Source organism: Sminthopsis crassicaudata, chromosome 4 (assembly GCF_048593235.1).
Source record: "Sminthopsis crassicaudata isolate SCR6 chromosome 4, ASM4859323v1, whole genome shotgun sequence".
In the NCBI taxonomy this organism is placed as follows: Eukaryota; Metazoa; Chordata; class Mammalia; order Dasyuromorphia; family Dasyuridae; genus Sminthopsis; species Sminthopsis crassicaudata.
The window spans coordinates 59,243,098-59,270,739 of record NC_133620.1 but is presented as its reverse complement, the minus strand read 5'-3'; the positions used below and the strand labels follow the sequence as shown (position 1 = coordinate 59,270,739).

The following is a 27,642-nucleotide window of genomic DNA, read 5'->3' as shown; positions in this document are numbered from 1 at the left end:
ATGGCGTATCCTCCTCAGAGAAGGTGTTGTGCTCTATGAGCAAAGCAGAATTAAATTAGCTCAGAAGAAACTCAAGATGCACAAAGTTATAGAATCCATCCCAAATGTGCCTAGGGACTATTTGTATCTGATCTGTGGCAGAGCATTCCGGCTCATATGGGTTTGATCAGCCACAGTCAGATACACTGTAACTCAGCTCTAACATAAAGAATGTGAGTTTTGTCTTCCAGAATTCGAGAAGGGCAACAACCCACCAACCAACTACCTTCTCTACAGATGTTGATGCTTCATTCCATTTTTGCCTGCTCCTCTAAATATAACAATAATAATTGTCACCTTGAGTTAGAATCTATCTGGTTTGCTAAATGAGCTATTTTAACAACCATGATTTCTTATTTGTCTTTTGGAATTTGTCCAGCATTCATGGCCTAATCTTTACACAGAGTATCCTAGCACCAGCTGTTATGGAGACTTTTTGTTGCTGGCAGTTGTAGTGGTTTTGCATTTGTTCCAATCAAGTCCAGTACAGAGTGATCACTGAAGTCTGACATTGCCCCTCTTTTCCTGAACCTTCTCTTGAGCTTTGTTTATTTCTCCTCCCCATTTCTGCTAATGCTAAGTCATCCCCTGAACCTCAGTGACTCTGGAACTGAAGTCACAACAGATTCTATGATCTAGTCCATATATTTTTTCAGAGAAATATTTTCTTACTAACTTATAAAAAAAGATCTTTTACTCTCTCTCCTGTGCTATCGGCCATAATTTTTTACCACAGAATAGTTGTAAAACTTTTCATTATTATCACAATTGCCTCTCTCAAGAGAACAGATAGCAGGAAAACAAGCCACTGTATAATCAACCATCCATCTCAAAGGAAACTGATCTGTAGGCCTATTTTATTGGCCAAAGAGAGATAACTGGCTGCAGTTTCTGTTATCCTTTTTTTTTTTTTTTTTTTTTTTTTTAAGAACTGAAAAATCAAATAAGCTGTTCTTGGTTAAAATTCTATACCAAAAGTTAGTAGTTTTTAGCTATGTCAGAGAAAATAAACAGTGAAACATTCTTTTTTGTTAAAGTAGGTAAAAGGATAGCCACCCTGTCTTTCTATTATTATATTTCTTTAGTTGTATAAAGGACAGATAAAATTTTTACAAATCTGGTTTTGAAATAGACTTGTGAAAGAAAGTGAAATAAGTCCATCCCTCCCCCATTTCTATCCTCAGGCTGCATCATGATATCTAAGTTCCAGAAAGTAGTCATGGGTAAAACATGGTCAGCAGGTTACTTCTAAAGTAGACCACTAGGGAGAGCTGAATTCCTGAATTTTCTCAATATCTTGATCTTCCTTTTGTGACAAGCAGATTTAGTCATCTTTCCTCTCCTTTTCTGCCTCTGCAAAGAAATATACAATATATACCACCCTTTAAATAAGTTACTTCCAAAATTTTTGGAGCTATGATACATTGTTTTTGTTGGTTTGATGAGCACTTACTCTATTCAGAAATACAGCAGGCATGGTGATATGTGGTGATGTCAAACTCAAATAGAAATAGGGGCACTATTCCATAAGTAAGGATACCTTCTGGAACCATATTGACTGAAAAATTCATATGTGTATTAACACTCTATATTCTACTATATTTTGATTTGTTTTGGTAAGTATTTCCCAATTACATTTTAATCTGGTTCAGCCATTCTTGGGTGTATTGGGGAATAATACTGCCTATGGTGGAATATTTGACTTCTCTGGTATAGTAGAAAGAGGACTGAAGAAATTATTTCAATAATTTAAGCATATAATATTAAATCATTCCTTGTAAACATAAATTCCCTTACCTAAATGTACAATATTAACTCATTCGTTAAAAAAAAATCTAATTGATATTGTTTAAATAGCTTACATTCTGGTACAATTGTTTTTCTCTTTTAAGTCCTCCAATAGAGTTTCTAGAGTACATGTGGATACCCAGTGGGAAGAATAAGGCTTCAACTTAGTTATTATGGGAAAGACCCACAAGAGTGAAGGCTCTGTTTCTGATGGAAGATACACGATTATTATTATATTATCCTGTGCATTTGTTTTAAGTAATCAAGGGCTTCATCTATTGGAAAATAATAAATACAAGGAGAGCCAAAGAGTTGAAGGAAAAAGTATCTGGAGGTTCTGTACAGCTTGAGTTTTTATTGGCTTGGTTGTTCATTTCCACTGGCTCAGAATGGTATTCCTGACTCCATCCCATTTCTCCAACCCAGTCAGATAATACTAGTATGAGCCAAGTGGGTCAAAGAAAACCTTAAAAACCAATAGTGAGTTCACCTAGAACTAGGTTGGGTTTTGCATTGAAGAAGGACACAAGCTCATTCAACAATGCAATCTGTTGGCAAAAACTATATTAAAGTATAAATCAAACTTTTGTGAAGAAGCAAAGAAAAAAAAAAAGCTCGTTACTATGGATAGAAATAAAATTCTCCTAAAATTCAGAATCATATTTATACTTTCTCTCTAACATGTGCTAATATGCCTTTAAGTCTCAAAATTCTTTTATTCCTAACTATAAAGTGAACTCCCTTTGTAAATATGACTTTGTAACTACTGATGTAGGATTGGGCTGTTCTAATTGCAGAGTCAGAATCTTTCTAGTCAGCCCCAGAGTCAACCATGTTTCATCCTAGTTCTTCTTGATATTCTTCCTGCTACTACTAAAATGTCCCAAACAAACCTTCAGAAACCTTACCCTTCAACTATGAAACTACCATCCTGGGACCATGCTGCAAGAGTTTGGTAACAATTACTATATCTAGTTAACCCCAGACCAAACCATGATGTTAATTTCCTTGACATTCCTCCTACTGTCATGTATTCTGAAATTCTAGGTTCATGGGATTCAGTACAGTATAGTGGATAAAGAACTATCTTTAAATTTAAGGTGATCTTGGTTAAAAATACTTCCAATACAAAGAAGAACTAGAAAATATTATGAAATGCAAAATAGATAATTTTAATTATATTAAATTAAAAAGGTTTTGTAAAAACAAAACCAATACAATCAAGATTAGAAAGGAAGCAAAAAATTGGGAGAAAAGTTTTACATTTAGGGATGCTGATAAAGGCCTAATTTCTAAAACATATAGAGAATTGACTCAAATTTATAAAAATACAAGTCATTTTTCAATTGATAAATGATCAAATGATATGAACAATTTCAGATGAAGAAATTAAAACCATTTCTAGTCTTATGAAAAATGTTCTAAATCACTATTAAAGAAATGCAAATTAAGACAACTCTGATATACCACTATACACCTCTCAGATTGACTAAGATGACAGGAAAAGATAATGACGAATGTTAGAGAGGATGTGGGAAAACTGGGGCACTAAGACTTTGTTGGTGGAGTTGTGAACTGATTTAACCATTCTGGAGAGCAATTTGGAACTATTTCCAAAGGGCTACTAAACTGTGCGCACCCTTTGATGGAGCAGTGTCTCTACTGTCTCCAAAAAGATTATAAAAAAAGGGAAAAAGAACCCACATGTACAAAAATGGCTATAGCAGCCCTTTTTGTAGTGGTAAGGAACGGGAAAGAGTTAATGCCCATCATTTGGGGAATGTCTGAATACGTTATGGTATATGAAAATAGTAGAATATTATTGTTCTATAAGAAATGATCAGCAGGATGGTTTTAAAAAGTCCTGGAAAGACTGACATGAATTGATACTAAGTGAAGTGAGTAGAACCCAGAAAACATTGTACATAGCAGCAACAAGATTATGTGATGATCAACTCTGATGGACTTTACTTTTTTCAGGAATATGGATTCAGGCCAATTCCAATAGAGATGAGATGGAGAGAGCCATCTGCATCCAGAAAGAGGACTGTGGGGACTAAATGTGAATCATAACAGTATTTTCACCTTTTTTGTTGTTTGCTTGCTTTTTTTTCTTTCTTATTTTTCCTTTTTGATTTGATTTTTCTTATGCAGCATGATAAATGTGGAAATATATATAGAAGAATTGCACAGTTTAATATATTGGATTTCTTACTGTTTTTTGGGAAGGGGAGGGAAAGGAGAAAATTTTTGGAACACAAGGTTTTTCAAGGGTTAATGTTAAAAAAATATCCACATGTATTTTGAAAATAAAAAGCTATTATTTTAAAAAATAAAAGTTCTGCCAATGACTGGCTATATGGTTCTGGGAAAGTCACTTAATCTTTCACTTTTCTATACAATTCTTTTTATTTCACTTTTACCATTTTAAAAATAGTATTTTATTTTCTCAAATAACATGCAAAGATAGTTTTCAACATTTACCTTTGCAAAACCTTGTATTCCAAATTTTTCTCCCTCTCCTCTCCCTTTTCCCCTCCCCAATACAGCAATCTAATATAGGTTAAACATTCTATACAACTATTAAACCATAAGTTTCAGAGAAGGTTGACTTGGTTTATAATTAAGAAAATTTCCTAAGCTTAAAGTTTTTTATGCTAGTTAAATCACAGGTAAAATGTTTATCTCTATTCTGAAGTCCCTAGTTTTTTGACATAGCCGATAGTCATGATTTATTTTGAAGTTATTTGGATAGTGGAACCATGATGAATTTTTCTCTTTTTATATTTAAGCTGCAAAAATAGGTAATAGTAAAGAAGGCCCAATGGGTCATATAACTGGATTGAAGAGGTGACTTACTTTCATTAATAGTCATGTTTCTTCTATTCAGGACTGACTTACCCCATGTAAATAGATACTATCATCATTGATACTTAGATCTGGTTGTACTTAGAATGAAAAAATCTTTAGGAAGTATTAAAGATCAGGCTAGGGAGTTTCTAGCCAGGAGGAAGGTAGTGACACTTTCCTTGGGTAGAATGAGGTAATAAGTGGGGCTGAAGAATGTATAGTTGGGAGAATTCTCTCTTTGCACACTTCCTGGTAGGCAAATAGCAGCTCTGTGTTTCCTCCTTTGGGAGAAGTCATAACTATTGGATCTTCTCTTCAATGCTAATATCTAACATTTATGTAGAACCTACTACATGCCAGTGTCCATACTAGTTGTTGTTGCTATTGTTCAGTCATATTTGACTCTTCATGACAGTAGTCATTTGGGATCTTTGTGACAAAGATGCTGGAGTCATTTGCCATTTTCTTCTCCTCATTTTGCAGATAAGGCAACTGAGGCAAACAGAGTTAAAATGACTTGTCCAGAGTCTCACAGAAATACATGAGATATATAAAGATATATAAGACTGGATTAGAATTCAGGTCTTATTGACTCCAGACTTGGCACTCTATCTACTTCTCAGTCACCATATTAAGCATTTTACAAATATTATTTCATTTGCTCTTTATAACAATCCTGAGGGGTAAGGTGCTATTATCATTCCCATTTTATAGATGAAGAAACTGAGGCAAATAAGGGTTAAATCACTTGCTCAGAGTCACACAGCTAGTAAGTATGAGGCTAGATTTGAACTGAGACCTCTCTGACTCCAGTCTGCAGAGTTACCTAGCTGTCCCTTTGATCCCCCACTCTCCACCTTTTGTCTCCTTTCTTATTCCCTCCTTTCTTATCTTGGGGCTGGGAATAGTATTTTATTTCATATCAAGATAGGCCAACTGAGCCAAAGACAGCTAAATTAAATTCTATGCAATTTGCAGAAATGCTGTGTGTCTATGTCTTATTGTTATAAATTCATGAAAAAACAAAGGTACGATTTGTTGTTGACAGTGAGGCTAAACAATGACCAGCAATGTTGATAGGTAGATATCATCAAGGCAGGAATTAAAAAAAAAAAAAACTGAGGCAGAAGCCATTAGTCCTACTTTTGTCCTTGAACTTGGGTTTATTTTCAGGGCAATCAGGAGCATTTAGGGATATCTGGAGGACTTGAGGAAACTCATTGCTCCATCCTCACCTGGTGGAAGTGTGTAAAAGTGGCCTGAAGTGATGCAGACTGAGAATCTGACTGAAATTAAAAGGAATTTTCTAACACCAATTCAAATAGTTTTTTGTACCAAGGATTTTGGATGGAAGCCAGAGATGTCAGTGAAAAGGAAAAAACAAAATCCTACTCTGAAGGTTTTTGCCACTAAAAACAAAATAAAATTGCCTTTAGAATGAGATGAGATTATCATGCCCTTATTATGCTGGGAGAGTTAAAGGGTTTTTTGCCTTTTGAGGTACCTCAGTGGAGAAAGTAGAATAGGTAACCTGGAGGTGGAAGAGCTGAAGACCAGATGATGGCAGCAGAGAGCAGCTCAGAGAGCCCAGCACAGCGAGGGATGAAGAGCAGGAGTGAACAGAGACTTAATACCCAGTAGAGATGATGGGAGTCAGTGCCCAGCAGGGTGTGAAGCTGCAAAGCTCAGAAGAGAAATGGTACCTCACAGAGAGCAGCAGTGCAGCAAGATGACATTGCTACAGGAGAGCAGTGGCTTTGGATTGTTGGAGGGCTCTTCCTACCTATGTGATTCAGGGCAAATAGTTTAATCCTGCTTGCCTTAGTTTCCCCATCTGTAAAATGAGCCAGAGGAGGGAATGGAAAACCACTCCAGTATCTTTGATAAGAAAACCCCAAACACGATCATGAAGAATTGGTTATGACTGAAATATGGCTGGACGATGACAGCAGTTGCCCTGGTCACATGGGTTCCCCGGGGTTAAAAATGCCCTTTGTGAATACTCTCCATACTTACACCCACCACCACTTTTATTTTCCATATTTCTCTATTCATGTTTATTCCTTGATCACACAGATTTCTTTACATGTATGTTTCTTCATTCACATTCCCTGATCATATGTGTCCTCTGTATGGATACATTCCCTCTCTTCATTGCTGTACTCCTTTGTGTGTGACAGATTATTGGGACATTTTGTCATCCCTTAATTTGATTAAATGTAGTTTTAAGTTATAACTTGTGAACTATGGTTTTGATTGAGTACAACACCACAATATCTTTCAAACTTAGGGTAACTTTCTGGGGACACATTTGAGCAGGCCACTGGGGGTTACATTCAATTTATAGAACCCATTTCTGATGGATTCAAATGTGTGCACTGAGCTAAAAATCTCCCTAAAAGTCTTTTGTGCTTGTAAGTCCTCATTAAATAGTGATCTCTTTCTTTCTTTACTGAGTAAATTGCCCCAGTTTAATCAGTGGGATTCATCTAGTCAAGCATTCCAATGTTGACTTCTGGGACTAGGAAGGAGAATGTGTTGATTATACTCTGCAATCCTTACAGGGAAGAAAGAGAGAGGCTTAAAAAAGTAAATTATCAGGACTTCTGACCTCAGAACCTTTTTTAGATTAGTTAGATGGAGAGATAAATAAATACATAGATAGTTGGGTGGTTGGATAGATAAAAAAAACAAAAAAACAACAAATAGACAAAATACTTAATGATAAGCGCTTACTATATGTCAGGAACTGTGCAAACACTGGGAATACAAGTACAAAAAATAACAAAAAAGTTAGTTTCTATTCTCTAGAAGATTTCATTCTAATGGAAAAATAATTTTTTATTATAAAATCATCAAAAATCAACACAAAACATTTCCTCAAGCAAAGAAGAACAGAAAAAAGGACTGTTTATGAAACCATAAATCTCCACTATATAAAACTAGATGGCTCAGGATTAGGGTGCTGAGCCTGAAGTCAGGGAAACCCCAGGTCAAACCTAGTCTCAGACACTAGCTTTGTAACTTTGGGCAAGTCATTTAACCTTCGTTTCCTCAGTTGTAAATGGAGATAATAATAATTCCTGTTATCTCCCAGGGTTGTTATGGAGCACATATAAAATGCTATTTGTAAAGTGCAAATCACAGTTCCTGACACATATTGAATGCTATAATAATTTTAGGTATTTAAATGTTATTGGTTATCTCAGATTTAAATAGTAGTTTCCATACTGCCCTATTAGTTTCTGCCTCCTTTTGAACTGCCTTCTTTCTTCTCTTTATCAGTACACCTCCTCCTGTGCTACATTCCCTCTTCAAGGCAATCCTCAAGGCAAAGATCCTCAAGATCTTTCTCTCCCTCCCTCCCTTCCTCCCTCCCTCCTTCCCTCCCTCCCTCCTTCCCTCCCTCCATCCTTCCCTCCTTCCCTCCCTCCCTCCCTCCCTCCCTCCCTCCCTCCCTCTCTCCCTTCCTTCCTTCCTTCCTTCCTTCCTTCCTTCCTTCCTTCCTTCCTTCCTTCCTTCCTTCCTTCCTTCCTTCCTTCCTTCCTTCCTTCCTTCCTTCCTTCCTTCCTTCCTTCCTTCCTCCCTCCCTCCCTCCCTCCCTCCCTCCCTCCCTCCCTTCCTCCCTCCCTCCCTCCCTCCCTTCCTTCCTCCCTCCCTCCCTCCCTTCCTTCCTTCCTTCCTCCCTTCCTCCCTCCCTCCCTCCCTTCTTCCCTCCCTTCCTTCCTCCCTCCCTCCCTCCCTCCCTTCCTCCCTCCCTCCCTCCCTCCCTCCCTCCCTCCCTCCCTCCCTCCCTTCCTCCCTCCCTTCCTTCCTTCCTTCCTTCCTTCCTTCCTTCCTTCCTTCCTTCCTTCCTTCCTTCCTTCCTTCCTTCCTTCCTTCCTTCCTTCCTTCCTTCCTTCCTTCCTTCCTTCCTTCCTTCCTTCCTCCCTCCCTCCCTTCCTTCCTTCCTTCCTTCCTTCCTTCCTTCCTTCCTTCCTTCCTTCCTTCCTCCCTCCCTCCCTCCCTCCCTCCCTCCCTCCCTCCCTTCCTTCCTTCCTCCCTTCCTTCCTTCCTTCCTTCCTTCCTTCCTTCCTTCCTTCCTTCCTTCCTTCCTTCCTTCCTTCCTTTTCTTTTTTCTCTCTCTGTCTCTTGCTGTCAGAAATAGGATCTGAACCCCCCCCCCCATCTGTGGAACTAGTAGGCTATAGTTTGAGATCATCTGAATCATTGAAGTATGCAGTATTTTGTGATATTATAGAAAAAAAAATAAGTTTGTGAAAATTTGATTTACACACTTTTCAGAAGCACATTTACCATATTTAATGAAGTCTACTTGTATTGAATGTCATATCTTTTTCTTCCATGTCTCAGTCCAAACAGTAAAGCCAAGCTGACTTTGAATGTACTTATCACAGCAAAATTAATTTGTTTTTCAAGGTTAAGTGACTTGCCTAAGGTCACACAGTTAGGAAGTGTTAAGTGTCTGAGACAAGATTTGAACTTAGGTCCTTCTGACTTCAGGGCTGGTGCTCTAACCACTGTACCACCTAAGTGCCCCAGCAAAATAAATTTGAAATATAAATTATTCTCTTCATCGAAAAAAAAAATTAGTAAACTTCTATTGGTTTAGCCATAAAGATTTTTTAAAAAAAATATCTTCCAGAAGCAATGTATAATTTAGTAGGAGAGATAAAATACTTGCAGAGATTTCAGTTGATAATGGTCCTGTCCTTTCACTATTTATGAAAGACATCATAGTGGAATGAAAAATACAGTGGATTTAGTGTCAGGACTGATGTTCTACTCATGATCTTCTCAGGGCCTTTGACCACAAGTCATTCATTCTCTCTATATGTTGGTTTCCTCATCTATAAATCAGGTACACCAATGGCTGCCATGCCTACTGGAAAGGGAGAAGAATACTTTTGATCACTTTGCAAATCTCAAAGTATTATGAGTATATCCACATTGAATATGCATGGGGATGTAAAGCTACTTCTTGGTGTTGTCCTGCCTGTTTCTGAAGGAGAAAACAAACATCGACAAGAGAGTGAGTCCAGAAGACTTGGGGGCGAGACTACAGAGCTGAAAAGAAATGGAAAATATTTATCTGTGCATTCTATAAAATGCTCACATTTTTCTACCTAAGTTTCAAACTTTTAGGAAAGTATTATGATAGTTATAAGTTCCTGAAATCTTTTTAAAGTTTTTGGCAATTCTTGTAGCTGTTCTATACTTGATCTAGAATGCACAGTGAGAATACTCTTGTACTTTCCCTTTTCCCACTTTGAGAAAAACCTAAACATGAGCCAAACAATAATTCCCTCCCTCCCATCCCCACCCCCAATCCCAAGAGTCACAGGATAAGGATATAAAGAGCTAAAGGGTGAGAGAAAAATAACTTGTCCTTTTTTGGGTAATCCTGCTTCCTTAGAATGTAGTCTGAACCATGTCCATTTAGTTCCAAAATGAGGGTCTCTTTAATAGAAACGATGCTTAGACCCTTGGACCCAGAGTGTGATAGTAATTGTTAAATACAAACAGATGTCAGCTATTATTGTTCATAACTTGCAAGAAAATGGAGATTGTGATCACGGACAGTGAATTTATTGATATTATACTTATCCATGGAGATTGAGACATTGATTTCAAGCAAGACTGATATGAAGCTTATGAAGATTATATCTACTATTTATACAATGCTTTAAGGTTTGCAAAGTGCTTTGATAAAAAAGACTTTTAAAAGCATACATGTTAAGCTATATCAAGCTTAATCTAAATTTGCTGGTTTTCTGCACCAGGCCCTTCATCCTTTATCATCCTTAAGATTAGAGATAATTATTTAGTTTCAGTTTACTCAATGACATGGGGAGGCTATGTTACTGGTGTCTTGCCTTCTGGCTGAAATTAGCTGATGATATTGATGGCTTAGCTTGGCTTATTTTACTATCAAAGGTCAATGAACCATGAAACACCAAACAAAAAAAGAAAAATTGATGGAAAATAATTTCTGGAGCTGTTGTTACACAATCAGATATATTTCTGCTGTGTGGGAAACCAACCCTTCTCAGAAAAAAAGTGGTCAGCCAGCCAAATTCTGAAGGGAGGTCTGGAAAGAGCTTGTGTAACTTGCCTTGTGGGTTTATCAAGGATCCATTGTTATTTGGCAAACTTACAGTCAAAGGGTATTTTAAATAAAGACAATCAAGCCTTTAAAATATAGAATTAGATCCTAGCATTTAGATGTGTACAGTTCCTTGATTGATAATTAGTCCAACCTCATTTTACAGATGAGAAAACTGAGAATGAGAAATAAAATGACTTAACCAAGATCATATAGACAGTAAGTAGAAGATGGGAGATTCAAATCCAAGGGCTCTTTTTCCAAATTCAGTGTTCTTTCCTACCTATGCTTCTACTTTAACCATGCCCAAATGCCAATTTACCAAAATGACCAACTTTGGTCTTTATTTCCTTATTTATAATCAGGATAATGATATCTGTTCTTTCTATTTTGTATGAGGATAACATCAACTAATGAATGAGAGGATGCCTAGAAAGGATGACTAGTATTTTATTCCTGTTAAAACACAAGCACCCAAGTAAGTGCTTATGCCTTTAAATTGATTCCCTTTGTGAACTAATTTTTCCTAAGAATTTTTAAATGAAACAAATATTTATTTAAAAACTCACCATATTTCAGATACTATGCTGTAGAAATATGTATATTCATAGAAATATTTGTAACATTTCCCTGATATTCATAGAAGTAGTTTTTTTTTAATGATATTCAAAGGAAAAAAAGGAGGTATCCAATATAGAAGGAATGATTGAACCAATAGTGTTATTTGAATGTAATGGAATATTGTGTCAAAAAATGAACATAAGAATTCAGAGAAATTAAGGAAGACTGTATCTCCCATACTCCCTGACTGATAGTAAGAATCTAGAAAATGTTTTTTGAATGAATGACCTTTATTCAAAGCAAAAAAAGCAGATATGAGGGCTAAATGTACAGAAGGACCACAATAACACTAAGGAAAATAATATTAAAAGATATTAGAATTCAGATGAATATAATGACCAATATGAATCCCAGAGGACTGCTGGTAAAATGTATTTTCTGCTTTCATGTGGCCTGTTTCTTGTGATTGTTTCTTTTTTTTTTTAAACACTTTTTGAACTTTTCTACCATGCCCTAGAAAACTTTGAGATTTGTTAAACTTTTTGATTATGCCTTTACATCAAGTATTTTCTTTGCTTTTCACCTTCCTCCTTTTTAGCTCTCTTTTTGTGTGTTTTCATCCCCAATTAGATTGTAAGCTCTCTGAAAGCAGGAACTAACTTTTTAAAAGAAGTATAAAATTTATTTAAAACTACCCACAAAGTTCTGTGCAATCAGGAATGATATAATTTGTAATAGACTTTTAAAAAATTCATGACAAGATTTAAAACATATTTTCAGTTATAGAATTCATTTAGACTTATTTAGTTAGGACAGTGAAAAATGAAATTTAATGATCTAAACATATGAGACACATAGGAAAATGCAACAGAACAGACAAATTCCACAACTTATTTTTACATATATGTTTCAATGCATCTTCCTATATAGACATGGAATCCTGTACAATTGCTGAGCACCAAAAATTTAGCTTACTTAGATCTTTCAAATAACATGTAAGTCACAGCTCAAAAGTCTTCAAGTACTGCTGGTAAGGATTCCCTTGTCAGCAGAACTTATTTCAAACGTTAAACATGGACTTAAGTCATTATAACTTTTCTTTTCTACCAAATATGATGTGGTGAACTGTTCTTTTCTTTTTGAAATGTGCCTTATATGTTAGGAACTTTAAAAAGTCACTTTTTTCATAGTTGTATCCCTGGTACTTACAGTGTCTGACATATAGTAATAAGTATTTATTGGCTGATTGACAACAGAGGATTCTTGGGAGAAAGGGTTATCAGAAAGTAATAGTAATTAATCAGTTAGTAAGTATATTTATCACCTATTATAAACCAGGTATTATGATAGTTTCTGATGATAAAGACAAAAATGAAACAGTTCCTCCTTTCAAAGACCTTATGTCCTTTCAGGGGAGATAATATGTATATACATAACTATATAGAAAGTTTCTAAACAATAAATACAAGGTAATTTGGAGAGAGATGACAGTAGCTGGAAGAAATCAGGAAAGACCTTGTGTAGAATATGGTACTTGAGTCAAACTGAAAGAAATTGGAAAGGCAAAACTTAAGGTGGAGTTCATTTTAGGTATGGGATAAAGCCTGTGAATACAATAATGAATGCACAAAACATTTATATAATTCTTATAATGTAAAAAAAAAAAAAAAAACATTGGGCAAACAAATCTGAAAGTAAGATGACCCTTCCTCTGAAGGAGTTAATATTCTAGTGAGGGAGAGACAATATATGGAAGGTTTCAGTTGCAAGTCAATTAAATCAGTCTTGTCTAAAACAAAATAGGAAAACCAGTTTAACTGGACCATAGAATATGTAAAATATGGAAAAAAAAGTGATGTAAAATAAAACTGGAAAAGCTGATTGGTGTCATGTTGTGAAAGACTTTAAATGACAATAGATTTTTATCATAGAGGGAACAGGAAGCCACTGGGATTTAATTGAATAGAAAGGTCATATAGTTAGAACTATGCTTTGAGAACATCACTATGGTAGTGATGTGGAGGATGGGTAGAAGAGGAAAGAGTTTCAAAGCAAGGAAATGTATTGGGAGTCTATTGTAGTAGGCTAGGGGAAAGGTGATGAGGATCTGAAATAGAATTGTGGATGGATGAGTGAAGAGAAGGGCATAGATACAAGAGATGTTGACAAGGAATAAAAATATTTGGCTGATTGGATATATAGAGTGATGGAGATTGGGATATTGAGGATGAAGAAGAGGCAGATTGTGAACTTCCAGAGACTGAAAGAAATATGAAAGAAATGTGGGTGATGCAATAATTTTAATTTTGGAGTTTTTGAATTTGAAATATCTATAATATTTCATTTTGAAATGTCCAATGACAGTTTGTAATGTGGGATTAGAACTCAGGAGAAAGACTTGGGTTAGATATATACATCTGAATTATATAATCATTTGAACAGAGAGGCTAGATAATTCAAAATAGATAATTAAGCCTCTGGTAATTGATGAGGTCACAAAGAGACAGAGAATAAGAAGAAAAGATGGCCCATGATAGTGTTTTGGAGGCATACCCACATTGTATACCACAGTGGTTTTAAAAAAAATAATCCAAAACAAGATGCATCAATAAAAATAGGATTTTTTTTAGATAAAGGGATTTAGAAGTCACCTAGTAATGTATCGAATGGCAAAAATAGATCATTGGGATAATAAGTGCAGAACATGAGAATTAAATATGGTTTGCTTCCCTTCATGTTTGAGTGGTAATTTCCCACTGGCCAGAAGTAGAGAAATCAGGACTTTTTTTTTTTTTTCCCCACATTGCAGACAATAGTCTGAAAGAAAGAATCTACAATATGTCAATATCATTCCTCTCTATATCCTTCAAGGAACAAGATATCCAAAGCAACAAAAAGAAAGACATAGGAATTGTGGGCATAGAATTGTATTAGAAACCATAATTCTATCTGAATTATATCCTGCAGTCATTCAGATAAAGCTCATACACAAACAGGTTTCTACATGTGGTTTATAAAGCATGAATTCATGTTTTCCTCCATAGGTTAATGGAAGAGCCCCTGGGGATGATGGAATTCTGCCAAGTAGAACTGATCTTTGCCAGTCTCCCAATCCCAGACACAGAACTTAGATCTCAGATAGGAAGCAACAAAAGAAGATATATGCAAAATACTTTTATGTCCAACATACAACCCTAGAGACATACCTTGAATTGGATACTTTCCAAAAGGTTGAATATGTTTGCATCCATCTTGAGATATTCCAAAAATTGGGTGAGTGTCATGAAGACTGGAAAATAATCTGGGAAAGGAAAATTTAAGAAACAGAACATCTCTTTGATGCTGCTGGAAACAACAGATTTACAAAGATTAACCCTACCTTCCAACATATTCCTGTAAAAGACATCACAAAGGAGAACTTGTTTTTTTGTTTTTTGATTAAAGGTTTTTATTTTCAAGATAAAGGCATAGATAAATTTCAACATTCACTTTTTCCCCCCTGAGGCAATTGGGGTTAAGTGACTTGCCCAGGGTCACACTGCTAGAAAGTATTAAGTGTATTGAGGCCATATTTAAACTCAGGTCTTCCTGATTTCAGGGCTGGTACTCTATCCACTGCATCACTTAGCTGCCTTTAACATTTACTTTTACAAAACCTTGTATTCCATTTTTTTTCCTTCTCTTCTCCCCACTCCCTCCCCTAGAAGGCAAGTAATTCAATATGTTAAACATATGCAATTCTTCTATACATATTTCCACAATTATCATGGTGCACAAGAAAAATCAGATCAAAAACAATGAGAAAGAAAACAAAATGTAAGCACATAACAACAAAAAAGGGAAAATACTATGTTGTGATCCACATTTAGTCCCTGCAGTTCCCTCTCTGTATGCAGATGTCTCTCTCCATCACAAGACCATTGGGACTGACCTGAATCACCTCACTGTGGAAAAGAGCCACGTCCATCAGAATTGATTATCACATAATTTTGTTGTTTCTATGTAAAATCTTCTCCTGGTTCTACTCACTTCACTCAGCATCAGTTGATGTAAGTCTCTCCAGGCCTCTCTGAAATCGTTCTGCTGATCGTTTCTTATAAACAATAATATTCCATAACATTCCATAACTTATTCAGCCATTCTACAACTGATGGGCATCCACTCAGTTTCCTGTTCCTTGCCAGTACAAAAAGGGCTGCTACAAACCTTTTTGCACATGTGGGAACTTTTCCCTTTTTTATGATCTTGCTGGGATACTGGCCCAGTAGAGATACTGCTGGATCAAAGGGTATGCACGGTTTGATAGCCCTTTGGACATAGTTTCAAATTGCTAGGAGAACTTATTATCTTTCAGGAATTAACACTCTCAACAATGTTCAACATTCTCAATGTTCAAAATGACGTAGGAAATAATAGTACCCTCTTGGTGGAACTTACCTACATGCAACTGGGAGAGAGAAGGAAAGTATGGACAAAGGGTTCCAGAGTCAGGAAGGAAAGTACAGTTTCAGTACATAGCTGACATCGATGTGATCCTGGGCAAATAAGTAGTTTAACCTCTCAGTACCTTAGTCAGCTTTCTCTAAGTCATAGAAATGATTTGCCTCAGAGGGCTTTTCCTTATTGGAAATTCCCTATAGCAATGAAATAACAACTCAGGCTTTTTCTTTTTTTTTTAATGAGGAGAAACCTGTGTGAGAGAATGAAATATAGAATTTCTGAATGTCACTTGACTTCATCAATCTTGATTTTCTTCTTTGTAAAATGGGGATAATAATAGCATCTACCCCACAGAGTTGTGAGGAATTGAGAATTGAGACATAAAGTGCTTCACAAATCTTTTTTTTTTTTATTTTAAAAGTTTTTATTTACCAGTTATATGCATGGGTAATTTTACAACACTGACAATTGCCAAACCTTTTCTTCTAATTTTTCCCCTCCTTCCCCCCCACCCAGATGGCAGGTTGACCAATACATGTTAAATATGTTAAAGTATAAATTAAATACAATATATGTATACATGTCCAAACAGTTGTTTTGCTATACAAAAAGAATCGGACTTTGAAATAGTGTACAATTAGCCTGTGAAAGAAATCCAAAATGCAGGTGGACAAAAATAGAGGGATTGGGAATTCTATGTAGTGGTTCATAGTCATCTCCCAGAGTTCTTTCACTGCGTGTAGCCGGTTCAGTTCATTACTGCTCTATTGGAACTGATTTGGTTCATCTTATTGTTGAAGAGGGCCACATCCATCAGAATTGATCATCTTCGCAAATCTTAAAGTACTATATAAATGCTAGCAATTATTATTCTGTTCTATGACTGATAGAAATCTCCCATGTGTATATTTCAAATATTTTCTGGACAAACCTTATGTATGATAGAGATGGAAAGGATCTGGGAGATTATTTGAATGAACTTTCATTTTATAGATTGGGAACAAGGACAAAGAAGTAAAGTGACCAAGGTTACTTTGCCAGGCAGTTGCCTTGGTCACACATAGGAGTGAAGGACCACAATCCTTCAATATCATTACTCATTTCAAAGCAAGTGGGCTCCAGAACCTCTTCCAAGCAGCATTTCAAAGAAGAAAGCTTCCTCATATCAAGTTCAATAATTATAACTCATTTGAGCATTATCTCTTGTCTCAGGCAAGGATTAAGAAGAGTTTCTTTGTTTCTTCTGCTGGGATCTCTTCTTCTAGAATTGATCCTTTTCCTAAATAAATATATTCCATCCCATTCTTGTTTTTTTGTTTTTTTTTTTGGGGGGGATGGATTGTGTTTTTGTTTTGTTTTGTTTTTGCAGCAAAGCAGGTAAAAGTCTTATGGGGATGAAAAGATTTAATTTTATATCATCTACAACTGCTCTCTTTGTAAGGGTGTTAGGAAACCAGACCATGCTAAGATGACAGGAAAAGATAATGATAAATGCTGAAGGAGAAATATGGGGAAACTGGGACACTAATGCATTGTTGGTGGAATTGTGAAATGATCCAATCATTCTGGCAAGCAATTTGGAACTATACCCAAAATGCTATAAAACTGTACATATATGCCCTTTGATACAACAGTCTCATTATTGAGTCTGTATCCCAAAGAGATCATAAAAGAAGGAAAAGGGCCCTGTGCAAAAATGCTTGTGGAAGCCCTTTTTGTAGTGGCAAGGAATTGCAAATTGAGTAGATGACCATCAGTTAGGGAATGGCCAAATAAGTTATGGTATATTAATTTAATGAAATATTGTTTTATAAGAAATAATGACCAGGCTGATTTCAGAAAAGCCTGGAAAGACTTACATGAACTGATGTTGAGTAAAGTGAACAGAACCAAAAGAATATTGTACACAGTAACTTCAGGATTATATGATGATCAACTGTGATGGACTTGACTCTTCTCAACATTGTGGTAATTCAAAGCAAGTCCAATAGATTCAGGATGGAAAATGCCATCTGCATCCAGAGAGAGAACTATGGATATTGCATATGGATTGAAGCACACTATTTTCATTCTTTTGTTTGTTGGGTTTTTTCTTTCTCATGTTTTTTTTTCCATTTTGTCTGATTTTTTTTAAGTTTTTTTTTAAATTTTCAAATCATATGCATAAATAATTTTTCAACATTGACCCTTGCATAGCCTTGTGTTTCAGATTTTCCCCTCCTTCCCTCCACTCTCCCCTAGATGACAAGCAATCCAATATATGTTATACATGTTAAAATATATGTTAAATCCAAAATATATAAACATATTTATATAATTCTCTTGTTGCACAAGAAAAATCAGATCAGAAAGGAAAGAAAATAGTTAAGAAAACAAAATGCAAGTGAACCACATCAAAAAGAGTGAGAATGTTATGTTGTGATTCACACTCAGTTCCCACAGTCCTCTTTCTGGCTCTCATCATCAAAAGATCAATGGAACTTGCATTAATCATCTTATTGTTGGAAAGTCATGTTCAACAAAATTGATCATCATATAATATTGATATTACCGCGTACAATGATCTCCTGGTTCTGCTCATTTCACTTAGCATCAGTTCAGTTAAGTCTCTCCAGACCTCTCCAAAATCATCCTCCTGATTGTTTCTTATAGAAAATTATACTCATATACTATAACTTATTCAGCCATTCTCCAACTGAAGGGCATCCACTCAGTTTCCAGTTTCTTGCCACTACGAAAAGGGTTGCTATAAACATTTTTCCATCCATGTACAGCTCCCGTTCCCTTTTTTAAGCTCTCTTTTGGATACAAGCCCAGTAGAAATAATACAGAATCAAAGGGTATGCAGTTAGATAACTTTTTGAGCATAGTTCCAAATTGCTCTCCAGAAAAGTTGGACCTCTTCATAGTTCCACCAACAATATATTAGTGTCCCAGTTTTCCCATATCCCCTCCAACATTCATTATTATCTTTTCCTGTTATCTTAGCTAATTTCAGAAGTTAGTAGTGATGTCTCAAGACTGTCTTAAGTTGCATTTCTCTGAACAATTGTGATTTAGAGCATCTTTCCACATGACTAGAAATGGTTTTAAATTTCTTCATCTGAAAATTGTCTGTTGATATCCTTTGACCATTTATCACCTGGAGAATGGCTTGAATTCTTATAAATTTGAATTAACGCTCTATTTTTTTGAAAATAAGGCCTTTATAAGAACCCTTAAATGTAAAAATGTTTTCCCAATTTATTGCTTTCCTTCTAATCTTGTCTGCATTAATTTTGTTTGTACAAAAACTTTCTAACTTGATATGATCAAAATTATCTATTTGGTGTTCAATTATGAATTCTAGTTCTTTAGACACAAATTCCTTCCTTCTCCACAGATCTGAGAGCTAAACTATCCTATGTTCTTCTAATTTGCTTATAATATCACTCTTTATGTCTAGATCATAAACTCATTTCAACTTTATCTTGGTATACAGTATTAGTGTGGGTCAATGCCTAATTTCTTCCATGCTAGTTTCCAATTTTTCCAGCTATTTTTGTCAAATAGTGACTTCTTTTTCCAAAAGCTGGGATCTTACGGTTATATTGCTATAGTTATTGCCTATTTTGTCCCATGAACCTAACCTATTCTACTGATCAACTAGTCTATTTCTTAGCCAATACCAAATGGTTTTGGTAACTGCTGTTTTATAATATAATTTTAGATCTGGTACAGCTAGGCTACCTTCATTTGATTTTTTTTTTTTTTTATCAATTCTCTTCTTGACATTTTGTTCTTCCAGATTAATTTTGTTATTATTTTTTTTTAGTTCTGTAAAATAATTTCTTGTGAGTTTGAGTGGCATAGCACTAAATAAATAGATTAATTTAGGTTGTGTTGCCATTTTTATTATATTTGCTTGGCCTACACATGAGCATGTGATATTTTTCCAATTGATTAGATCTGACTTTATTTGTGTGGAAAGTGTTTTGTAGTTGTGTTCATATAGTTCCTGACTTTTCCTGGCAGATAGATTTCCAAATATTTTACACTGTTGTCTGATTTTTATTGTACATGACATATATGAAAGTATATTTAATAGAATTGTACATATTTAACCTATATCAGATTGCTTGCTATCTTGGGGAGGAGGGAGGTAAGAGAAGGAAAGAGGAAAATTTGGAACATAAAGCCTTACAAAAGTGAATATTGAAAAGTATCTTTGTATTTGGAAAAACAAAATACCATTAAGAATTAAAAAAAAGAATTGAAAACTATCTTTACATATATTTGGAAAATAAAATATTATTGAAAAAATTAAAAAAAGAAAACATGCTATGGACACTGGCTTAATGCTATGCTTTTCCACTTCATGTTTGTTATCTGGGGGCAGTGCCAATGTTAGAGCAATTCTGAAAGATAATAGCTTTGGGGAAAAATGCAAATTGGGTCTGTAAATAGACATAATTTTGAAACCTAGGATCATGCTACTCCCCATTCTCAGTGTTACCTCCCTGGATTCCTCAGTAGATTATAGAATGAAAGGCACCTGTTAGTACATCTGGCGCAACATCTCACCTGGGTGACAAATGAAGACCAGACAGGGCAAGCCTAAGGTCACAATACTGATTTTTTGCAGAACTATAATTATGGCCTCTGTTTATTTCAGAACCTTCCAGAAACACAGCTCTTTCAAAAAAATCATATCAAGGAGTTCCTGCTTTTCTTCTCTCTCAACTACTGCTATCCCCACAGACCATGAGTGCTGTGATGCAACTGACACTATTGCCATATGTGCAAATGTCAATCCCAATTCTTTCTTAATTTTTTGAGTATAATTTATGTAGTATTGGAACAATGTGGAATTGTTCTTTAAAAGTTTGATAGGATTTTCCTATAAGTCCATTTGGATCAAGAGTCCTATTCCCCTTCAATTGATATTTAGTTTGCAACTAGTTCTCTTTCCTCTTTTAATATTAGATTATTGGCATTAGCATTAAATGAGGTTGAGAAATTCTTCTGGTAGAAGTTAGGATTCTGACTGAGTCTTGAAGGAAGTCAAGGAAACCAAGAGACAGAGATGAGGGGGGAGAACATTACTGGCATGGGGGACAGACAGTATGAGTACACAGACTTGGGAAATGGAGTCTTCTAGACAAGAAAGAAAGGAAACAGTGTTGTTAGATGGAAGCATATGTAGAAGGGAGTAAAGTGGGAAAAAACTGGAAAAGTAAGGAAAAGATCCTGTTATATAGGGCTCTACAGGTCAAATAGAGAATTTGTATTTGATCTTGGAAGTGAGGAGTCATTGGAGTTTATTGAATGGGTCAGGATAACATGGTCAGACCTGTGATTTAATTAGCAAACTCACTCAGGCAGCTGAGTGGAGGTTAAATGCAGCAGAGAGAGATTTGAAGAACTGAGACCATAGATGTTAAGAAGATGGCATTTAGAATGGAATTTGGATTCTTGGATCATAGCTTTTAAATCTAGGAATGATTAGCTCCTGTCCACCAATGGAATGCATCAAACAAAAGGCTTCTAGAAGGGCAGGAAATCTTGTCAATCTAATCAAAATTAAATTGAGAAAGAAGAGAAAGAGAGGAAACTGCCTCTATTTATATACTAAACCAAATCCTATTGAGAACAACTTCAATATAGGATGAAGACTGGCAATAAAGTCACCTAGAAATTGGAAGTACAGAAAAATTAAGACTGGAGCCTGGTAAAAATCTGTGTTCTCAGATATCTATCCCCCATATATTTCCCCCCCCAAACCCTTTCCTCTTAAAATTCTTTCTAGTAAGTAGAATATCATCCTCCTCCCCAACCTGCCAAACTTGAAACCTGAGTGACATCCTTGACCATCGCCATCTTCCATTTCTAGTCTCTTGCCAAGTCCTCTAAATTCTCCCTAATTTCTTTCGGAGCTTAGTTTACACAGTGCCTTCTTTATAAAGACTTTCGTGATTTCTCCAGCTGTGATGCCTTCTCCTAAAGAATTACCTCATATTAATTTGAATACATTTTGTATATGCTGGTACATATGTGTTGTCTCTCCCAATAGATTATAAACTCTTTAAGAAAAGGAATTGTTCGTTTTGGACTTTATATTCTCAATGATAGAGTAAATAAATATATGTTATGTTTGATTGGTTCATTGATCAACTATTGAATACATAAAGAATAATAATGGGGACTGAAATGTGAATTAAATTAAAGATCTCTAATAGTACCTGCTCATACCCATCATTTCCTAAATGCTTATTACATGGGATGTAATAGAATTGGGGGTAGAATTCTGGTGTTTATCTTGATTTTTGAGGGAACAAGTGAGTTTCAAGTTGTAAGTGCATGAGGACAGTGGATTCCAGGGCCAGGCAGAAACAGGTCTCCCTTACAATGGAACTGACTGGAAATCATGAAGTTCTGGATACCAATGGTGAATTCTACAGAATGATTCCAGGACCCCAGGGAGGGGGGGTTGGTGAGAGAACTCTTACAGATACTGAATATTGAAATATGATTCTGGGATCACAGTTATTTCCCTATAAGAAAAGAGAGCTTTCCAGGAGAATCTATGACAATGTAATTAGCAGCATTGAAGAGATGTCTATGAGCACATGTAAGTGTATCTACAATTAATAAGAACCTGAGAAAAAAAGGCAGGAAAGCTGTCAAAAGAACATGGCAATAATTGATTTGAGCAGGGCTATGCTTTGGGATTGTCCAGCCTATTTCAAGGCAGACTTCCTCTCCAACTCATGATAATAGCATACATTCATTTAATGTTTTAAGGGTTTTTAAAAATCCTTTTGTTACAATGGATCTCTGAAGTAGATATTGTAAGAGTTCTTTTGATCTGGACCTATAATTTATTTGGTATAGTTGACACCCTTAAGAAACTCTATCAATGCAAACATGAATGATTCCATAAGTTATGGTTGTGGAATAAGACCTATGTGACTGAGAGATTAAGGGATTTTCTCAGAGTCACATAGTCAGTATATGTAAAAGGCAGAACTTGGAACCAGGTCTTATTGACTTTGAGACTGGATTTTCTATTCCCTATGCCATGTTGTCTGTCATGGCAAGTATCATTATTCCTATTTCACAGATGAGGAAACTGAAGCTTAGATAAATTTATAAGAATCTAAGTGGCAGAGTCAAGATTCAAAACCAGATTTTTTCCTAGCAAAATGGAAGGAGTCAGGAGTGACTAGTCTCTGTCCTAGTCCCTATATAGCAATAGTAACATGTAGTTTCAACATGACATTGCCTTTAGCAAAATCCTAGTTCCTATTATAGATGGAAAATATAAAACAAAAGAAATGAGGGCTGAGAGTGTTCTTGACTTTTGGAGGCTTAATAGGAGGAGGTGACTTCTGTTGCTACTATGAAAATAAGAGATCTTGACAGGCACAAGATTAGAACCCAAAGCATTAATATAAAATGAAAATAGACTGTCTATTTGTAAAATTTGTTAGATGCTAAAGGGTGTCCTGGTAGCTCAACCAAATAGTAAAAATTTGGAGGACAAAGTCCCAAGCTTCTGTTAGATCCCAGACTATGTTAGATTTGCTGTTTAGAGGCACATAGGAAAAAAAAAAACCCAAAAAACAAAAAACCCCAACAACAACTGATAAATAAAACCAAAACAGAACAGAACAAAACAAACTCTAAGCCTCTTCAAAAAGCCTCTTCTATTTTCTCTACTCAGGAAATCTAAGTTGTGGCCCTTTAATCTCATAATTTAATGATTTCTCCAGTAGGGTAATTATCAATGTAGCCAGAAGATAATTGACTATCTTTTAAAAACAGGCCTTTTAGAATTCCTTATACTAACTTGAGATAAGAGCATGGAAGCACTTTTTGTTTTCTTTTGTGTTTTGTTTTTTTTTTTTTCCCTAGGGTTACCAAGCAGGGAGAGAGATATTTCCTGCTTATAAATGTGGGAAATGTAATTTCCAGATACTATGATCCAAGTTACTTACATGGAGCCAAGAGAGAACAAAACATCAACCTAGAAGGAAATGATGTTGGCTTTTGTATCTAAATCTTATTTTTTTCATCATTTGGACAATGAGGAAGAGCTTATAATATCTTAGGCTCTAGGGGAGAGACTTTGCTCTTAGAGGAATTGTTGGCTTAAATATTAACTTGTTGATTAATTTATTTCAAGAATAAAATTTTAGATAAATGATCTCTGATAATAATGTATTCTTTTTTTTCCAGGAGTTGAACTTAGGATTATATAAAGTCAGAGCTGAAAGGGATCTTTGAAATCTGTTTATACAACACCCTCATTTTACAGGTAAGAAAAAAGTTTAGAAATATGAAGTGACTTAAGTTAACACACTTGTAGCATTGGGGTTTATAAGTTTGTCCCCTAGTATATTCACTCTAGGCTCAAAGATCTCTGTGTGTCAAACCTATAGAAATCATACGATAGGTGCAGAAAAACCTTTTTAACAGAATACAGCATTCCTATTAAAAACATTAGAGATCATAGGAAAAAGTAAATAATAAGCAGTATCTAATACCAATAGCAAGCATTATTTGTAATGGAGATAAGTTGGATACATTCCCATTTAGATCAGGGGTGAAGCTAGGATGTCTATTATCACAATTATTATTCAACATTGTACTAGAAATGTTGGCTTTAGCAATAAGAAAAGAAAACGGAATTAAAGGAATTAGAATAGGCAATAAGGAAATAAAACTATCACTCTTTGCAGATGATATGATGATATACTTAGAGAATCCTAGAAAATCTACTCAAAACAATTAACAGATTTAGCAAAGGGATAGGATATAAAATAAACCCAAGCAAATCAACAGCATTTCTATATGTTGCTGACAAGGACCATCAGCAAGAGATAGTCAAGAATATCAAGGGAATTAAAAAAATACAAAGGAGTAAAACTATATTATAAAGCAGCAGTCATCAAAACCACTTGGTACTGGCTAAGAAAAAGAGTGGTGGATTGTAATGGCCCAGACCATGAAACAATAATAAAGGCCTATAGTTTTCTAGTATTTGATAACCCCCCCCCCAAACTCCAGCTTCTGAAATAAGAACTCATTATTTAACAAAAATTTCTGGGAAAACTGGAAAATAATATGTCAAAAACCTGACATAGATTTACATCTCACACCCCATACCAAAATGGCTGCATGATTTGGACATAAAGGATGATACCATAAATAAATTAGGAGAGCAAGGGCAACATAAAAAAACAGGAAATAAAGCACTGGTTGTTAGAATCAGGAAGATAATCTTCATGAATTCAAATCTGGCCTCAGACACACACTATTGTGTGACCCTGGGCAAATCACAACTCTGTCTCTGCTTTTCGTCTATAGAATGAGCTGGAGAAGGAAATGTAAAATTGCCTATGCATATATCTGGTAAAAAAAAAAAAAAAAAAAATATATATATATATATATATATATATATATATATATATAATTGAAAGTATGCTCTCTTAAAGGTGTGAAAGGTGTGAACTCTGAACTAGAGAACTGTTAAGTACCATGCTAAATTAGGTAATTATATCCATTCCAGTGACTTAGCACCTTGTAAGAATCCTAACAGGTACCTTTGGAGCCACTTCTCTCTGCTTTGTCTGCCCCTTGGATTTCAGGAGAATCTGCTCGGCAGCTGATGTTGGAAAATCTGGCACTGAGAGAGAATTCAAAAGTCTTGAGAGACTGCCTTGTGAAAATTACCAAGTTCAATGGAATTCATGGCTTGTGTCAAGCTTTCAAGGTCTCAGTGCAGAGTATAATTATCTATAGAGCAGCCAATTTCAGGATCCATGATACAGCAAAACATATGCTCCCAGATCCCAAGAAAACTCATTGTCAAAGTTGGATGATTGCCCAAAGGGTGACTGCTGCTGCAGATGTGATCTCCGATCCCTTCAGAAGGTGGTGAATGATGATGCTTCTGGGTACAAAGGAGCCGATATCATACAGACAATTGACTGCTGGAGGAAGATTGCTAAAGATGACAATGACAAAATTTTTCTTTAAGGATGTCTGGTCTAGTGTTCTTAGAGGCATGGGTGTTTTCGTGCTTGTCTTATGTGATGAATTGGAGAAAGTTATCTAAGTAAATGCTAACTAAAAATGGAACCAGTGAATATAGATCATGTAGAATACTAACCATACTTATAATTTTACACCATTGACAATCAAGAAATTCCTTTTGTCTTTTTATCCAGACCAGATCATGTTTGTAGAGGAGCCAGGAAAAGTTCTTAGAAAAAGGATTCATTTATTGGGATCCATTATTCACACAGCAAAACTGATGATGAATCAGTATATTGATTCTATTGGTTTTTATGAAAGTAACAGTTCCTGTGGGTCCAAGGAGGCAGATCAGATTAGACCATCTAGTTTAAATATTCTTTTGTAGGACCACAAATTGTTGTTTATTTAAATTTATTTAAATTAAAATTTATTTTAAAAAATCATGTTTCCATTTATACTTAAGCACTATATATACTATTTTGCATAGTTGACTCTGGCAATTATGATCATTTGTGTTTGACATTGTGTTGTAAAACAATATAGAATCTGAAAGTGCTGAGGAAGAAGGCCAGTGTACATGCATGATTATTCAATTTAGAAGTAAATGGATTATTTATCTACCAACCTTCCTTCTGTTACCTACTTCTTCATATTTTTGCTGCTTTGTAAAACCTTATTGGGAGATTTTACAGGAACCATGAAAAAAAGTATATCCATGGATTCTGAAATTTGGTAGGAGTTTAGGTAAATAATCTATATGGAGAATGAAAATAAATGAGGATAAAGTAAAGTTTTCAGATTATCTGTGAATTCCAAGTCCTGTCCTTGTCCCAAACATTACCTGAAGATTTGAAGCTTTTGTTTCTATAATTACTTTCATGGGGAACTTTGGGGGTTGTATCAGTTTCTAACGTCAAAAGCCAATGCTGTGAGTTCATGGATATATTTGACTAGAATAGATTGGCCAAATATTTCCAATCATTGACAACTGATGAAAGATTTCAAAATTGAAAAAAACAAGATAAATATTTAGATGATCATTGCTTTTTGTTCTAGAAGGACTCCCAATAATCCTCTTTTTTTATAGGCCTAGAAAATTGAAGTTAGTTGGCCAAAATTCCAAACTAATTAGTGACAGCTAACACAGAGCCCATGTCTTCTCAATGCCTACTTTAAATATTCTTTCCATTTCTCATTTCCACATTGCCTGGAGTGATTATTTGCATTTAGAAGAGTGATGCTTTAAAGTTCTAAGATTAAAGAGAGTTAAAAGTAAAGAGAAAACTCAGAAGCACTTTTGCCTTACTAAGAGTTCCATGAGGAAAGCCCTTGTGTAAACATGATCACAATGGTTGATATTATTATTAATAATTATATTTAGTTATTATCAACACCATCAATAATTCCATTCTATGATCAAATGTTAATAATATTATTAATAACATCTATATTTATAAAGCATTTACTATGCAAAAAATCTCAGAAGCATTTTCTCTTAAATCATTGGCTTAATCTATCAATCATTATTAAGAGATTAATCATTTTTAATTATTGGCTTTTATTCATTATTAATATAATAGCTATGCCATTAATCATCATCATTATTATTATTAATATCTAATATTTATATAACACTTATTATATGTTCAGCACTGTGTTCAAACACTCAAACACTTCTGCAAGATAAGTACTATCATTATTCCCATTTTAATAATGAGGAAACTGAGGCAAATAGACATTAAGTAACTTTTCCAGGATTACACACATAGCAAGTGTTTGAGGCCTGATTTGAACTCCAGGACTTTTTTCCTCCAGGCCTAGTGCTTCATCCTCTA

At 35.2% G+C, this 27,642-nt stretch overlaps 1 pseudogene; it reads left to right on the top strand.

The window, feature by feature from the left end:
* Positions 1-26,189, top strand: LOC141540588 (ADP/ATP translocase 3-like; annotated as a pseudogene).
* The last annotated feature ends 1,453 nt before the right edge of the window (positions 26,190-27,642 follow it).